The sequence below is a fragment of the Coffea arabica genome, chromosome 5e, assembly GCF_036785885.1.
Source record: "Coffea arabica cultivar ET-39 chromosome 5e, Coffea Arabica ET-39 HiFi, whole genome shotgun sequence".
NCBI classification, from domain to species: Eukaryota; Viridiplantae; Streptophyta; class Magnoliopsida; order Gentianales; family Rubiaceae; genus Coffea; species Coffea arabica.
The window spans coordinates 3691322-3709420 of record NC_092318.1 but is presented as its reverse complement, the minus strand read 5'-3'; the positions used below and the strand labels follow the sequence as shown (position 1 = coordinate 3709420).

Genomic DNA, 18099 nt, shown 5'->3' with positions numbered 1-18099 from the left:
TTCACTGAAAGAAAAATTAAATATTTCACCATTAAACTACTGTAAATGTTTTGAGACCGCATTCCATGGAAAGAATTGTTTGCACCTGAAACACAAAAATGAAGTTATAGGTGAACACACAACAAAGCAAGCTGATGATTCCTAAACACCTCATGTACCTGTTGAGGTATGTATCCATAAGTTCCTATGCTAAACGATTTTCTCATCTTGCGACATTGGAGAACATGGGAACCTCTGCTTGTGTCTATGAGTCAAAAATGCGAAAACAGGTACAACTACTATATAGTGTACCTATTACGAGTCAGACAATTTCAAAGTGGTTCTTGTAGAAATATAAACCAAACTTTTGCTATTTATTTATGTTGCCATGTGGTTTTAGTGTGATTGGTTGGTTTTATTAAGATGGCCCATGTGGGTATGAATTCTTTATTAGTATTAGTAGAAGTTTTTGTATAAGATATAAGTACCAAGTCTGGCTGTTTGTGTTTGATATATTATTGTACAGGCGCATAGATAGGTTGCATTTTTATTACTCCGTTCTTGTCATACTTTCCTTTTTTATCTGTCCCCAAATAATTGTCACATACCCAAAATAGAAAGTTTGTTTACATCCAATTTCAACATTTACCCTCTTAAAATATGGGTCCTACAACTTTAACTTAAAAGTCAATGTAAAAAGGAAGCACCACAATTTGGTGCGTGAAAGACACCCCAAAATGTGTGCCATGCGTTTGTTGATACGTGCTTTTTGGTCATGGATTTTTGAGCTAAACAAAATAGATAGGCCCCACACCAATAAATTTCCAACATAACTTTCTTTGTATGCATTACACATTGGAGGGCAAACGTGTAAAGTGAAACAAAAGTTGCAAGCTTCGATGCACTGTTAATAAAAATCACAGCTTCCCAAGTGCGACAAACTTATCGGGACGAAGGGAGTATTAATTTTGTGATTGTTTCTCTCTTTTATTTTACCAAATATTGCGTTAATGGGTAGATTCTACTAATTTTTGGTAATTGGCACTGGTTGTAGGGATTCGGAATGAAACGGAAATTAAAGCCGTGACTCTGCTGTTCTGCATAGGCATGTCAAAGTCTAAATTCTGTACGTCCGGGAAGTTCGGAATTTGACACTTGATCTCCAAAATTCAATTGAAGTTGCACGAGTCAGATGTTTTACCGCATGGAGAGTTCTCTACTCCTACTGGGAGAATAGTATTTTTCTTTTTTATCGGATAAGAGACATTGACTTGTTGTCAATTTGATTTCGCTTAGAAGTAGAAGTAGTTGAGTAGGAGAAGAAGAACGGAACAATAGGGAGCATCGTTTCTTAGCTTTTCTTTTCTCCAGCCGAATAGACTAGTAGTGGTAGAACGCAAGTTTTCTTTTCTTCTTATCGGGTGCTTCATCGTATTTTAGAAGAATGCTCTCGGCAACTAGTTCAACTATTTTGCTCATGACTTTCTCCGTGACGATCAACTAAACACTTTATTCTAGTCAAGGAACAACGGAGGATTTGGTTCATCTAAAATTGTGAGATTGAATTGATTATTTTTATTTCTTTTATTCACTTATATTCATATATCCTTTGATTTAATTTCTTATGATTATTATATTATTTGAATATTAAGAACGCCTGATAGTTAATTAATCTTATAACTTAAAATCAGTTAGAGCAATTAAATCTCTAATTGTTTAATTGTTCTAAATTGGTGATAACTGGTATTATACCCGGCAATTGAGCTGATTGGACGGGTTTTGGGCGGGTTAATATTGGGTTTTCATTTAAATAGGTTATATCCAACCCGCCCAACTTTAGATTGGGTTAATTTTGGGTTGAGTCATATTGGGCTATCTCAAACCCATGACTCAAATATGACCCAATATATTAATTAATAGATTTTGATACATAAATTCTTTTAAATATATTTTTACATACAAAAAAAATTTTCACACACATAAACACATTTTCACACACTAAAATACTTTCACATATACAAGCACACACTCGCTTCTTAAGTTCTTTAGAAATACATTATTTTTATACACTAAAACACACACTAATAGACTTTCACAAATATACGCATGCACTAACTATTTAAACTATTTCTAGTCCCATCAAAAATCCAATCACGCCTTAATTAAAGTGAAATTTTGATGAGAGAGAGACAATTCTCAATCAATTAGTTCAAATATCACTATCCAATTCATTTGAAAAGCTCCAATGAAAGCACAATTTGTGAAGTAGTCCAAAAACGATATGAAGCATGCCAGCGGACTTTACAAGAACTAGCACAATATGCTCAGCCAATGATCTGGATAGGTTTCTATATTGCAATTGCATTTCTGATATGCTTTCTAGAGGTGGTGGCCGATATTTTCCGTGGTTTTCTAAAACAATATTTGTTAGTGGCATGGTTTTCTGAAATCTCAAGCAAGCTATATCATCGATAAGAGACTTTGAGAAACAATGGCCAATTGGGGCAATATATCAAACACCAAGCGTGGTTGAATATAAATCAAGGAGAGATGTGAATATATATCTAGGGTGGTGTGGTTCCATTTGTGAAAGGAGACTTGTGAATTTGCTCAAGAGTACAAGTGGCAAAGGAGGAGGTGGTGGTGATTTATTCGGGCAGAAGAACAAAAGTTATCGCTGAAGTCGCCGGAAACAAGAGTCGTATTTCTTGAATTTAATTTCTTTATTTATTTTTTAAATTTAAGTTGGGTAATGGGTGCTCAACACAAATACTCAAACCGCCCAAAATATATTTGGATTTTTATTACCCAACCCAAAATTGACCCAATACTCAAATTACCCAACCCAACCTCTCAAAATAGTGGGTGGGTTGGATGGGTTATTGGGTTTTGGGCATAATTGTCAGGTTTAACTGGCATGATTGAATTTGTGTCAGGGAGACATATGCGCTAATTTAAAATAACCCTCTTAGTGTATTATTGATTAGAACAGGGCTTCTCTAATTCTTAAGGTAATTAGAAAATTGAACTTTAAGATCGTATTTAGGGTTATTTCTTAATTAGAAAAGTGGTTAACGGCCGTACCTTGACCACCAATATAGTAAGGAAAAGTTGATTGTCATCACGTGTTTGGCAGTTATAACTTATTTATCAGTGAGTAAATGAAATTATTATTGTATCAATGATCAATTAATTGAACTATTTTCAAAGTTATTTTGTAGCTAGAGTTTATTTGTTCTTGATTTGATTTTAATAAGTTGACATTTAGTATATTTATTCGAGTTGTTTAATTATTTTCATTTTTATAAAAACCCTCGTACTCTAGCCTCTAGAAGAAACTAATTTTTTCGAATCCCCGTAGATTCGACCCTGATCACCGCTATAGACAAAAATTTGTATTTTATTTGAGTAGACATTTATTATTCCACAAGTTCGACACCTGTCACGCATAAAGATGTTATAGTGAGAAGCCTCTATTCGGTGTTTTTTCTTTGTTTTGCGTCGTTGCTTGATTTTCATCAATAAAGAATTTCTTTGCCTCTATATCTGTTTTTCTTGATTGTTCTTATGGATTTTTGTGTATTTATTAATTTGGATCCATCAAAGTGGCACCAGAATTACAATAGATTGAAGTATGGCAAATTCTAACCCCAATATTATTTGTTCTGTTCAAAAATTGAAAACAAAGGCTGAATTCAAATTTTGGCAGAAACAGATCATAGCTCATCTTAAAACATGTAAATTACATCGATATATTGAATATGCACTTGCTTAGGAAGCTGGTGAGAATGATAAAGTAAAAGATAGCTTGACTTTGTCACAGATTCATCAAACAATTGACATGCCAATTTTTAAAAAAATTGCTACGGCTAATACGACAAAGGATATTTGGGATATATTGGAGAAAACATGCAAAGGGATTGACAAGGTCCAATAAAATAATTTGAGGATGTTGAAAAAGAAATTTGAACTTGTGACGATGGAGAAGTCATAATCTATTTAATCATATTTTTATCGTTTGTCAGATATTAAAAGTTTGATCATGTGGTAGCTGTAATCCAAGAAATGAAAGATTTGAAAGATCTGAGTATTGAAAATTTGCCTGGGACATTAATTCTACATGAACAAAGAATTAATGGGAAGTTAGAGGATACTCTGAAGAAGGATATAGTAGAGAAGGCGTTGCAAACACAGCTGAATTTGAGAGACAATAATAATGTTAGAGAACAAGGTGAATCCAGCCAGAGGAACAGAGGTGGTTACAATAACAAAAATGGTCGAGGTAACAATAATAGAGGCAAAGGAGGTACATCAAATCTTGGACACGATAGAGATAATAATTTTAATTTTAGAGGTGGTTCTGGTAGAAGTAGAGGTGGTAATTTTGGCACAAGAAATAAATTTAATTACAATAATTTTGGATAGAGAATCCAATGTTATAAATGTGAAAAATTGGCCATAGACAATTTGAATGTGATTTGAAAAAAAAAAGACAGAAATTTTCAGATAAATGTTGTCGAAAATTGAGTGCAGAATAATAATAAAAAATTTAAGACTTTATTATTAGGCTGTAATATTATTGATGTGGTTGATAAAAATAAATGGTATTTGGATACGGGTTGCAGTAATCATATGTCTGGCAAGAAAGAATTATTTGTTGAATTTGAAATCTATCTGTGGTGAAATTAAATTTGGAAATAACACTCTTTTACCAGTGTTTGGCAAAGAAAAAATTCCTATTAGCCTAAAGAATAGGTTTATAATTTTATTTCTAATGTTTTCTATGTTCTTGAATTGCATCATAATTTGTTGAGTATGGGCCATTGTTTGAGAAAAAAAAAATATGATATTCGTATCAAGAATGGTACTTGTATAATTTTTGATAAAAATATTGGAATGATTGCCTGTGTACCAATGACTTCAAATTATTTATTTTCACTGAATTTGAATTCTGCCAAATTTTTTTGTTTGAGTATGGTGATAGATGATAAATAATTGGTTATGGCATATGCGATTTTGTCATTTGAATTTTGATAGTTTTGGATTTTTTTCCAGCAAAAGATTGATTGTTGGGCTGCCTAGTATTAAAAATTCTGGTAGAGTGTGTGATATGTATATTTTGGGAAAGCACCACAGTGATGTTTTTCAGACTGGTAAATCATGGAGGGTCAGAAAATCATTAGAAATTATTCATTCAAATTTATACACCGTGGAGGTTTTTACTAATGATGGTTGCAGGTATTTTATTACCTTTATTAATGATTTTAGTAAAAAAAAGCCTGGATGTATTTTTAAAACAAAAATCTGATGCCTGCGGCACTTCTAAATTTTTAAAACTTTTGTTAAAAGGCAAAATGGCTGTCAGAATAAAATTTTGATAATAGATAGGGGTCAGAAATATTTAGTGTGTGATGATTTTCTTAAGAAAAATGAGATACAGCATCAGTTGCCTATTAGATACATTCTCCAATAAAATGGAGTGACAGAAATGAAAAATAGGATAGTTATAGATATGGTGAGGAGTATATTAAAATTGAAAAAGATGCCAAAGTCTTTTTTTGGCAAAGACGATTTCTTGTGCAATTTATTTGTTAAACAGATGTTCTACTAGAAGTGGTCCCGAAAAAACTTCAGAAGAAATTTGGGGTGGTAGAAGAACATTTATTGGTCATCTCAGAGTATTTTGGGTGTATTGCTTATTTTTATAATCCTGATCAATTAAGAAAGAAAATTGATGATAAGGGAGAGAAATGCGTATTTATTGGTTATAGTGAAATCTCTCGGACTTATAGGTCATATAATCTTGTGATAAAAAAGGTGATAGTGAGTATAGATGTGACTTTTAACGAAAGAGGTGCTTGGAACTGGTCTATTGGAGATCCTAAAATAGCATATGTGACTCTAAATTATCAATAAGAGGATCCTAATGATGATGTTCAGCTATCACTAGTTGCTCAAGGTCCACAGACTGAATTAACTAGACATCCACAACGTCAGCGACAGATGCCAGCTCATCTATAGGATTATGTTATTATACTAGATGATGTTCCTTCTGATGAAAATATTGTTAATTTTGCTTTGTGTTGCATACTGTGATCCAATTGTGTATGAGGAGACAGCCAGTGATGATCGTTGGGTGAAAGTAATGGAGGAAGAAATTCATACAATAGAAAAGAATGATACCTGAGAGCTTACTTCTTTCCAACCCGTAAGAAAACTATTGAAGTGAAGTGGGTATACAAGACAAATTTTAAACCTAGTGAATATGTTGATAGATACAAGGTGAAATTAGTGGTGAAGGGATACGAGTAGAAATCCGAGATTGATTATTTTGGTACAAATAGTTTGATAATTTCTTTAGCTATGAGATTGATTATTTTGAAATATTTGTATCCATTGCCAGGTTTGACACAGTCTATATGATAATTTCTTTAGCTATCCAAAATAACTGAAAAATTTATCAAATAGTTGTCAAGTCAGCTTTCTTGAATAAAGTTCCTAATGAAGTAGTGTATATGGAACAGACAGTAGGATTTGTCAGAAAAGATTAGGAAAATAAGGTGTATAGATTGAAGAGAGCCTCATATGAATTGAAACAAGTCCCAAGAGCGTGGCATACAAGAATTGATTCTTATTTACTGGCTCGTGATTTTGAAAGGTGTTTGTATGAGCACACTTTATATATTAAATCTTCTGTCCATAGTGATATTTTTCTTGTATGCTTCTACGGAGATGATTTAATTTTTACAGGAAATAATCTAGAGTTGATTGCAGAGTTCATGGAGGCTACGATTAAGCAATTTGAGATGATAGATATGGGACTCATGTCATATTTCTTAAGAATTGAAGTCTTTCAGTCTAACAGTGGGATTTTTATATATATAAAAAAATGTAGGTGACATTTTGAAGAAATTCTAGATTGATACAACAAAGCTGATTATGATGCCAATTGAAGAAAAATTGAGATTAACCAAGAAAGGTACTGGTGGATATGTGGATCTCGCCTACTTTAAAAGTTTGGTAGGGAGTTTGAGGTATTTGACATTTACAAGGCCAGATATCAATTTTGTTGTTGGTTTGATTTGCAGGTTCATGAAAAATCTACATCAATCACATTTGCAGGCGACTAAGAGGATTTTGAGATATATTGGAGGTACTTGTAGTAATGACATTTTTTATTTAGAAAATGATCTAATTGAACTGTTTGGCTACACAGATAATAATTGAATAGGTGATATAGTAAAGAGGAAGAGTACTTCAAGGTATGCATTTTTTTTATTGGTTCTTGCATGTTTTCCTGGAGTTTGAAGAAGCAACAAATGATTGCATTGTTTACAGCGGAAGCAGAGTATATTGCAGCAATTAACAATGCAACTCAAGCTTTATGGTTGCGTTGCATGCTTGGTGTACTACAACACAAGCAAGTTCATCCTACCAGCGATTGACTTGTACAAGAATCCAGTACTCCATGGGCATAACAAACATATTGACATCAAATATCACTTCATATGCGAGTTAGCTCGAAAAGGGAAATTGAAGTTGGTTATTGCAGAACTGAAGAGCAAGTGGCTGACATTTTCACTAAGGCATTGAAAACAGAGACTTTTGTCAAGTTGAAGAAAATATTGAGCATATTCAAATTAGAAGAATTTGGTTTAATCCAGGCAATGTAGAAATATAAGCCAAAGTTTTGCTATTTATTTATGTTGCCATGTGGCTATAGTGTGATTGGTTGGTTTTGTTAAGGTGGGCCATGGAGGTATGAATTCTTTATTAGTAGTAGTAGAAGTTTTTGTAAAGAATATAAGTACTAAGTCTGGCTGTTTGCATTTGATATATCATTGTACAGCTGCATAAAGACATTATAGTGAGAATTCTTTGTCCAGTGTATTTTCTTTATTTTGCGTCGCTGCTTGGTTTTCATCAATAAAGAATTTCTTTGCATCTATATCGGTTTTTCTTGATTGTTCATGCGTTTGTATCCTTAATAATTTCCAGATTGACTTTAAGTGTTACACAACCAGTCTTTATTTCTTCAAATTTTTGTTGTCCTATTGTATGTAAGTTTGTGTAGATTTCTTCAAATTACTCCCATTTTTAACTCAAAAAGTAATTCATTTTGAATTACTAGAAAATAGGACTGTCATATAACAATTCGATGAAAAATTATTTCAAGTTATTTGCTCCTTTCAAAATATGTTGAATCCACCTTGGTTGACAAGCAAAATGTCGTCATTTAGCATTCTTGCAAAGTAGTATATGGCAAACCAAATATCATATGCATGTTCGGGCAGTTGAAACCAGACCAAGACGCAGCTCTGTTTCTCAAGTACAAGGTCAATTTCAACAGAGCATACCTTCTCATATGCCTCAGTACCTAGCTTTTGTCTGAATGATTTAAGATTTGCCAACGGCCAGAATGGCAATTTTTCTCCATCATGTGTAACAATTCAATCCAATGCATATCCAGTGTCCTTATTTGATTTTATAATTGCAACACTGCTGCAAAAAGACCAATTAGAAAAGAAAGAGAAAGACAGGCAATGTTTACATCAACCAAGTATCCATTCCATCAAGAAGTTACAGTTCAAGCAGGATGAATAGCAATGTCAAATGTACTAAATCAGTATCGAGTTCTAATCTATTTCCCAAAACAGTTTTGTGTGAAGGAGATCCTTGGACATCATTATAGTAATTGAAAACATGATCTTCAGAGCTGCTAGCAAAATACCAAAAGGAATAAACTAAATACGCCCAAAAGACAACTGAGTAAAAACCCCAAAACAACTAAAGGTGACCAAAATTTAGAATTTCTTTACTTGGTTGAAGCTTGGTTCAATTTCCATCATGTGTATTTCAATATTCTCTTATATCAAACGGAGGGTAAGGAATTTTCTTTTTCGTCTTTTCAAGAGATCAATAGAACATGGCGATTTCCTCTTCATATCGTTCCAGCAACGAATCAGATAATAGTTTCAGAACACCTACCAAGCCTCGATTAAGCCATGCCCTATAAATTGAAGATAAAAAGACAGTCACCCAACTTAAATCAGGAATTCAGACAATAAAGAATCTGTTTTACAAACCACCAATGATATATTCGTACTGGAAGGAATCTAGAACTTTAGAATGCGAGACACCAGAAAAGAGAGAACTTGACTTATGAACTTTACATTGACGCATACATTTGTTTGTTGACACCGTGCACTCAAGACAATGCCAACGTTTAACTTCACTTGCTCAAAATACTTACGCTTTGAAGTCCTCTTAAAGTACTGCTAATTAAATACAGTGTTTATTCAATTAACTTATTTTGTACTTTTAGGAAAAATGTAATTGCATGACATAATGTTTATCCAATTTTCAAATTCTACCTATGTATATGTGGCCATGGCACGCATCCAAACCCGCTCATGTAAAGATTAATCCTAATTTACTTCATGTTTTAAGTTTATTGAATAGCTTTTTCATTTCTTTTTTATGAAGGTTACGATGATTTGCTTTGATACAGTACTATGCAATTCTTATCCAAAAAGAGTACTAGCAATTGGCCAAATTCTATATCAAACAGGCTAATACCATAAACGGTTTAGAAATTTGTATTGAAAAAGGAAAAACAAAAAGAAAAGAAAGAAACTTTATGGTTTCTTTCAATATATCCCCACAAGATAGTCATATCAAGAAAAGGGGTGAGCAGAGCGTGAAAGTATAAAATTATCACCCATGGCCAAAACATTGTATATTTTTTCAAAATCAAAAAAAAAAAAGAGTAGTCTATTCAAATAATTATTTTTCAAGGTTTTTCTAAAAAATTATTATTAAATGAATCTGTGAAATAAAAAGATGGTTGATGAGCGAGTTTAAAATGTTTTGTGGAACATGTTTACGAATAACACGGTTAGACAAATTTTGCACTATAATTTAGGCACATGTTATGACGGGGAATAGATTCATCCTATTCCTTCGTGGTGCTTCAGTGCACACTATGTATATCATTTCGGCCTTTGTCCACACATCATAAGGTTTTATCACATCAATATAATTTACTGTTTTGGAAAGGTGTAAAAAAAAATAATATGATAATGGAATTCAATTTAATTCGTATGATGCTTTACCAGTCGTCTACATCTGACATTTGAGCCACCAATAGATAGGTGAAACCTTGCACTTAATCTTTTCAACATAAGTAGATAAAGAGCCGAAGAGCTGTGATGACCTGGAGTTTTCGTCGTCCTCTCACGTGCCGCGCTTGTGATTGGTGGCCCCTCATCTTTTCCGCGCGTTGCGGGGGATCCTCTCCCTTTTGTTTTTCCAACCCTAAGGCTCCGTTTGATAACACTGAATCTGAATTCTGAATACTGAAATAATTAATTTGCTGAATTTTAAGCACTAAAAAGAGATATATGAATGTCTGAATCTTAATACTGAATCTATTTATACTGTTTGATAAATATTCATAACTTAATGCTTAATAATCTAAATTGTACAATTTTGCCCTTCTATCTTTTAATCCAAAAAGAAAATAGAACCTATGATTTAATTAACTTAAAATTGTTAGGTATGAAAATGACAATGATTGTGAAGAGCAATGCATACAATGACAATGTTTCTTTGTGTGAGAAAAGGGTATGGTTTCATCGTTTTGAGAATGCGAAAGCGAGCTTTTAATACTCTAAAAGCACGTTCAATTACATTTCTCAATATTGCATGTGCTTGGTTAAAGCGTTCTCCTTTTGATCTTGGACGAGAAGCATTTCGAAAATTAGACAACCAATATCTAATATTTCGATATGGTGTCATAAAGCCACATGTGTGTGGATAAGCTGCATCACATAAATAATATTTATTTGCACAAAAAAATATATATCAAAATATAAATGTTTGTGGATGAAAATTATTGCAAAAAAATACTATTGTTAAAAAAAATTTTTGAATAGAGAATATCAGGTTGTTTTATTTAATTAGATAAGGATTTTGAATAGGGAATATTAGGTTGTTTAATTAGATAAGGATTTTGAATGTAATTAACAAACAGGGATATATTTGGTAGATAAGATAAAGTAGTTGAAGTAAATCTCTTGATTCTTATCAAATTAAGCATTCAGCTACGATTCTTGTGCTGCAAAAAAATACATACAAATTCAGCACCACTTAATAAGTTCAGCAGGTGAATTTTTATTTATCAAACACCCACAACATCTGAATGTCTGAATGAATTCAGTTTCAACACTTTTTTATGTTATCAAACAGGCACTAAGCCACCGCCGCCCTTCCTTTCCTCTGCCTTTTCTTTTTCCTAATTTCTAACCTTAAAGACAGAGCCGTCTCTTATCTCCCACCGCTCTTCCACAAACTTCCCGTCTCTTCCTTCTTTCCCCTTTCCTCTCCCTTGCCCTATCTGTATCCCTCCATTACTCCCTTTCCTCCTTCCCTTACTGTATCATCAGAAGATTTTAGAAACCTTTCTCTTCAGCATCATTCCCATTTGCAGATGCCATTTCGGCTTTCCTCTCATCAAGAATTCGTTGCATAACTCTGATTTGTTTTTCCTTCTCTGCTCGTTTTCCAGCAGTTTCTCCTCAGAGTTTCTCATTCCTCTTTTGCTTGTAGTGGTCATCTGTTCGCTTGGCAAGTTCTGGCTTTTTTCTATTGGCAGGTGCTCCAGTTCGATATTAAATAGGCTTAGTTCCATCATTTTCATTAGCAACTCCATATTGAACTTAGAAGTTGCCAAATCAGTATTTTCTCTAAAAATATATTTTTTCCATGCTTTCTTTTAAAACAGAGATGACCAGTGGGATGCTGCTCGTGGATTTCTCAGTATCTGATCTCATCAATTTTTTGGGTTTTCTTTTATAGTGGTATGGCCAAACCTCTTTGGGTTTTTTTCCTCCTTTCTTATCTTATCCTTTTCTCCTTTACTCTTTTAGTATTTTTATCAATTTCATGCGCAGGTGCTGCAATTGGACATTTCTTTGGTTCTTTTCCCTTACACGTTTGTCTCATCAATTTATTGGAAATGGTTCAGGTTGTTATGGGATAATGTAATGAGTTTACGCTTCTTTAGATTGAGACTGATTTACGGATGGTGATTTATAATCTCATGTTATCAACATATAAGACTAACATGGTGATTTATAATCTGATTGTGATTTGTGTGTGAAATGTGCAGGTTAAGTAGGGAAACCATAAGAAGAATCAGCAGCGATGGCGGTGCCTTTGCTTTCGAAGAAGACAGTGAAGAAAAGGGTCAAGAAGTTCAAGCAACTCCAGACAGAGTGCAAAATTGTAACCTTTGTCTATACTGCTTACAGCAAATGACATTCTTAAACCTACTAATGTCTCTGCCGGATTCACCTTATCTGACAGCAACTCAAACACCCGTGTCCAACTTGCTAAGAAAGCGGAAAAGGGGAATACAGGAAGTGTCATGAGTCTTCCCAAGCATAGTAGGAAGGTGAGCCTCTATCTTTGTATCATGAAAATAAACGGTAGTATGCTAAGGTGTTCTCTCAAATATTTAATCAATTAGAAAGCTAGGAACCTTTAACTTTGAAGGTAAAAAGAGCAGGGAAGTGAGCACTAATAAAAAAAAAGGAAAGCCTGCCAGTCTATATTTTTACAATGAAAAAGAAATCCATGACCCGTATCAGTTTTCCTATCCCTCGCTCTCCTTTTTTTTCTTTTTTGTCAATTTAATCTATATCTCACGAAAGACATGGAAAATTCAGTGCATGCTTCTGAATATCATTGATCAGCTCTCTGTGTTCGTAGAAAATTCAGCCCAACTCTTTGTACCCGTTTGTCTAACCTCCTTTCCTTGCTTAAGCAGGTCACTCATCATGAATATGAAGTCGAAACAGCGAATGGAAGAACAATTACAAAAAAAGGAAAACCAAAAGTACTGTAATGTTTGCGGTATGTAATTTTGATTTCTGATCAGTATGCATTGTCGTAGGGGAACGATTCTTTATGTGTATATTTCTTGGTTATGTGTAATTGTCTCTATTACTACAGGACCCAAGCAGACATAAAAAGCTAGAGACACCAAAAACTGTTACACCTAGAGCTGTTACTAAGGTAATTAAACAATGAACTAGGATAAATTTTCCTTCTCACTGTCATCATGCTGGTTGTTTTAGCTTTTGATCTTTTGTGGAGTGTCAGTCATGTCTCACCCAACAAGAAGTAGGATTTTTGCCTATTTTTGATGAATAGGGTGTACTAGACAGACAATAATCGTGCTCACAAAATTCTCTTACCTTGATATGGTATTACTCTTATTCATATCATTTAGAATTAAGTTGTGATTACTAATAGATTAATGCAATGAAACAGAGCAATTGGTTAACCTGAGCAAGGTAAAGTAGAAACAAGGAGAAATTTAACTGTATGGGATGAAGTTTGTCTCTGTACACTGCAAGATGCCTTGTGATTACGATCACATATAATTTTATGTTATGTGTGCTGACATTTGTGATTGGAATTTCACGATAGGGAACAAAGGGACAAGTTCATACAAATTCATCTAATATAGGTGATCTGTTTTCAGAAGGATCTCTGAATCCTTATGCAGATGATCCCTATGCATTTGATTAGAGGTATCCCCGTTTCATGTTAGTTCTATTTGAATTACAGTACTTTAATTAATGTGCAGTTGACCTTTCCTGCATTGGGTTAATAGTTCATGTACTCAGGTGCAAGATTTACTCCATAAACTAGGCAATTATTTTTAATTTTTTTGCTACTGGCAATGGAATGGGACAGCTTTTGATTGTTAAACATTTTTCTTTTTATTAAGTATGAAGTGTTTGGGTCGACCGTGAAGAAGCCAGTGCAAAAAAAAAAGGATTTGTCTACAAAAAAGGTTGCTTCTACCCACTGATTATTCTATAAGATTTATTGCATGCATTGTTTTCTATGTCCTGAGCTACATTAGACGAGGAAACTTTTTTAAACGTTTAGCTTGTTCAATATTGATCAGGTATAATGCTATGAGATCATTTTGGTAAATCTGCAGTCTGGCATGACTACTGAATGTTCAGTTGTTCTTGATATTGCTAAGGAGCTGTTTCTCTTAGTTAAGTTGTTTGTAGTATCAAATCACTGCTGCAACTGGATTTTGGCAGGAACTGTATCATGCAATAGAAGGCTTTGCAAATGGAAGATGAAACTTTTTAATTCTAGACATTTTAGCACACAAAAAATGTACATTGCAACTGTAATAATGTTCCTTCATTGATAAACAAGAATTAAACGTTTGCATGTGTCTGAAATGCGAAATTGCCTGTTTTCGTGGCTCCAAAACTCTTTTCTGGAAGTTTGATTGCTACAATAACACAGAGCTCTTGTTAAAGATGTATGGCCAATATTGCATTCCCCTCTGCATCTTGATTTTTTGTGAAAAGAAATTATGTTTCTTGATTTTTCGTGTCACTTTTGTTTGTGCCTCCAATTTTTTACCCCAACGGTGTCGTGCCACGTGAGAAAACTAAAATCAATTGAGGGTGTCTTGTCAACATATAAGACTATTTGTTTACCTTGCTTGAGGTCAGGGAATGTATGATTTCCCTAGGTGCATCGTGGATTTGTTATTAGTTATTAGTTTTTAAAAACCCTATGTATTCCTTGGTTTCCTTTTTTTTGGTGGTTAATGTTATTTTTGTTATAGAGCATGGTTCCGGCTCACTTTTCATGATGATACTGGGTGTGTAAATGTTATTGCATTAGATGTCGAAGCTGAGAAGCTGATTGGTGTTAGCGTGCTTGACATGTTTGAGGCTGCTGACGATGAGGTTATGTGTTGCTCTATTCTCATGCATAGATAGCTGAACTTGGAGATTGTTCAACTATGTAGCCAGGTCATTTGGATTTGTCATTAATGAACTTTCTTTTATGCAATTTCAATGGTTTGATTTGTCTACATGGATTCTTGAATTGCCACTTTATTTCGATTCAACCTTTCTGCAGACCTTTAAGTTGTACCATCGTGTGGCTTGTCGAATTGAACTGACCAGGCTCCTATGCTATTTTAAGCGTTCATCCGATGTGATCAACAAAGTGACGTGCACTAAATACGCTGTTGTTGCTTGCTACCCAGTTTAGAGAGGTTGTTTTTTGGATGCTTGTTTCTTGTGCTATCTTGTCAGCTCATGAACTTCTTTGAGCTTGTAGTGGCGTCGGTATTAGTTTTGAGGCTTATATGCTATTGATACTAATAGCATTTAGTGGTTCTGTTCTTTTTAAAAAAATTTCTTTGGGATGCTCTGTTATGCTGCCAGCTCAGAGCCTTTCTTCTTGGGCTGAGCTCTTAGGCAGCAGTAGTATTTGGAATAGTGATATGTAGACTATAGACCACATGTTTGTTACATAGACGATTCATTTATTAGATAATTACTAGACTTTGTTTTGTTTCTGCGTATCTAAAACCTAGATCTTTGTATAGTTCTTTAGCCTTTGGAGTTTTAAGCAACAAACATTCCTTCTGTCCTAGCTGTTACTTTTGTTATTCCAACTTATTACATCTAATAAAGTCAATGTCCTTTTTATTTTCAAAATTATATACCTGCTACATATGTTTTATGGGCATCCATAATAAATTATCACCGCGCAGGGCGCGGTTCATGCCTCCTAGTTTAAAAGACAAAATAAAAGGTAGAACAATTGTTGGGTATTTAATGAGACTTTCTGACTAGTGCCCAAAAGGACCGATTAACCGATTCCCACGCCTTTGATTTTCGAGAAGGTAAAGTTAATTCAAATCCTTCACAATGCAAGACGATTGAAAATTATTGTGACTATAAGCATTAAAATAAGATAGGATCTACATTTGTCCGTCGCCCTGTTGTCCAGCTTATGATATTAGTGGATCTAGTCCAAATACACCATTTTAAGGCTCAGGGCTTGTGAAATTTCCTCCCAGTGCAACTATTTGGAGACACATCTTGTATATGTGCTTTATGTCAACGCCAGTTTTCCAATCAATTTATTTCCTTTATTACGTGGCACAGATAATTGACAAAAAAATGGCACTACTTTCATAATAATCAAATACATATGGAAAGATAATTTGTAATTCAAAGTAAATCATTTTTTCTGTGATAAGAATACTATGTACTTGCCAAGGCTAGGATTCAAATTCATGACCTTGGCAAAGGGAGTACTTGAAGGGTGATTGACCACCTAGCCAACCGAGCTACAAAATTGGTTCAAGTTAAACAAATTTTTTAATTATATAACTAATAAAATACGAAAATACCACTCTGACTATTTCTTTTATTGTCTTTGCCGAGCATTAGTGCAGTTGTTAAACTCTAGTTCGTACTGAATTTGGACTTTTGTTGCTCTTTCATCCATTTCAGCATAAGAACGGAGAAATACCAAGACCAAATTCGGCACCAAAACGAAACAACAATTCATAGTAGAGAATAATCTAAAAATTTATCAAAATTGTTTCTATAGTTTAGGATTTCTTGAACTTTGTAATAAATCAATTTACAGATATGTTTGCACATTTTATGAAATTGTACCTCACATAATCAACCTTTTATGTCAAATTCGGAATCCTGACTCTAAGCATATATAATAAGATGCCTCCTGTAAAAATATAAACAAAGCTATGATTGATTGGTTCGGTTTGTTTATTGGCCACATGTCATTTGTTTATTGGCTAGTTTTGTTGATACATGGGATCAAATTCCACTTAATAATAGTAGAATTAGAAGTCTTGTGTCTTGTCATTGTAAGATGTAGAAGTCGCCTCCAATTTCGCAAGAAAGTACAGGGTCTTGTTTTCTTGCTTTTTGTAACGAAAAAGAGCCAGAGCCGCAGCCTCGCGCGATCGTTAGTAAATATTTTTCTTTGCCTCGTATATTGAATTCTTGTGATTGTTCTTATGGGTTTATGATTTATTATCAATTTGGTTGATTTATTATCAATTTGGTCCATCACCTCCTACAAATCTCGCTTTTATCGCATGCTTTGAAAATTTTCACTTACTTCAATAGCAAAGACCGTCATGTCATTGTAAGATGTGGAAGTCGCCTCCGATAACAAAGAGCCGCAAGAAAAAGAGCCGCAGCCTCTTGTCTTCTCCATTACAGGGTCTTGTCTTCTTGCTTTTCGTAACGAAAAAGAGCCGCAGCCTCGCTCGATCATTAGCTTTGAAAATTTTCACTTACTTCAATGGCAAAGACTGTTATGTCGCCTCCAATTTGGTCCATCACCTCCTACAAATCTCGCTCTTATCGCATGCTTTGAAAATTTTCACTTACTTCAGTAGCAAAGACATGTCATGTCATCGTAAGATGTAGAAGTCGCCTCCAATAGCAAAGAGCCGGAAACCTTTATGGTAGGCACCCCTTGACCGTGCCTACCATAGGCATGCGGTTCCCGTCCGACACCTGTCCGCATGGATTAATTGTATGCAAGACTGACTAATTGGAAAATGATTTAAAAATCGTGCATGAGTACATGGCGGGGATGTAAATACAATGAAATACGGGTAGGACAAAATACAATGAAATGCGGGGATGTAATTTATGCTATGGAAGCTGGAGGTATGAGGCAACAGGAGACTACAAGGCACACGGATAGGCCAAAATAAATCGACGTACGTGGCAGGGGCGGGAAAATCTGTCTTTGTTTTTTTTTTTCCGTATTGGGGGGAACAATGGCATAAAGAACTGCAATCCAATGACAGGAAGTTTTGTTTTATGGATAAAAAATCTCAACGGTTACTCGGATCATGTTTTGACCAGTAAACTATTTATCATCAGTAATTGACCACTAAATAACATGATCAGTAAATCTGTTGATCATTTAGTCGATAATTGCTCTTAATCTGTAAATTAACAATTAATCTGTGAAATAAGATTGCGTAGTTATTAAATAAAATTATCCATGCGCTTTGCCACATGTATTGATAGAATTTGTATTTGTTACTAATTTCACCGAAATTAAAATGAACAAATACATTTTATGGACCGATACTCAGGAAACCACGTACAAATTTAGTTATTATTTTAGTAATGTTTTACCAAAAGTGAGCATGACAATGTAAGATGGCATTTTCGAAAGAGTTTTAGAATGAAAAATTGGAATAAATTCCATAATTGTTGT

At 34.1% G+C, this 18099-nt stretch overlaps 1 long non-coding RNA gene across 7 annotated transcripts; it reads left to right on the top strand.

Moving 5' to 3' along the window:
• The first annotated feature begins 11263 nt into the window (after positions 1–11263).
• Positions 11264–15392, top strand: LOC113722738 (uncharacterized). 7 transcript variants are annotated; one of them, XR_003456808.2, is made up of 10 exons: positions 11265–11635; positions 11765–11840; positions 11934–12007; positions 12152–12267; positions 12349–12436; positions 12812–12897; positions 12997–13059; positions 13477–13580; positions 13781–14840; positions 14950–15392. It is a non-coding gene; the product is annotated as an uncharacterized lncRNA (long non-coding RNA). The 7 variants fall into 7 exon arrangements; XR_003456809.2 differs by having other exon boundaries at positions 11269–11635; positions 12152–12436; positions 13781–13846; positions 14710–14840; XR_011814056.1 differs by having other exon boundaries at positions 11264–11635; positions 11934–12023; positions 12152–12436.
• The last annotated feature ends 2707 nt before the right edge of the window (positions 15393–18099 follow it).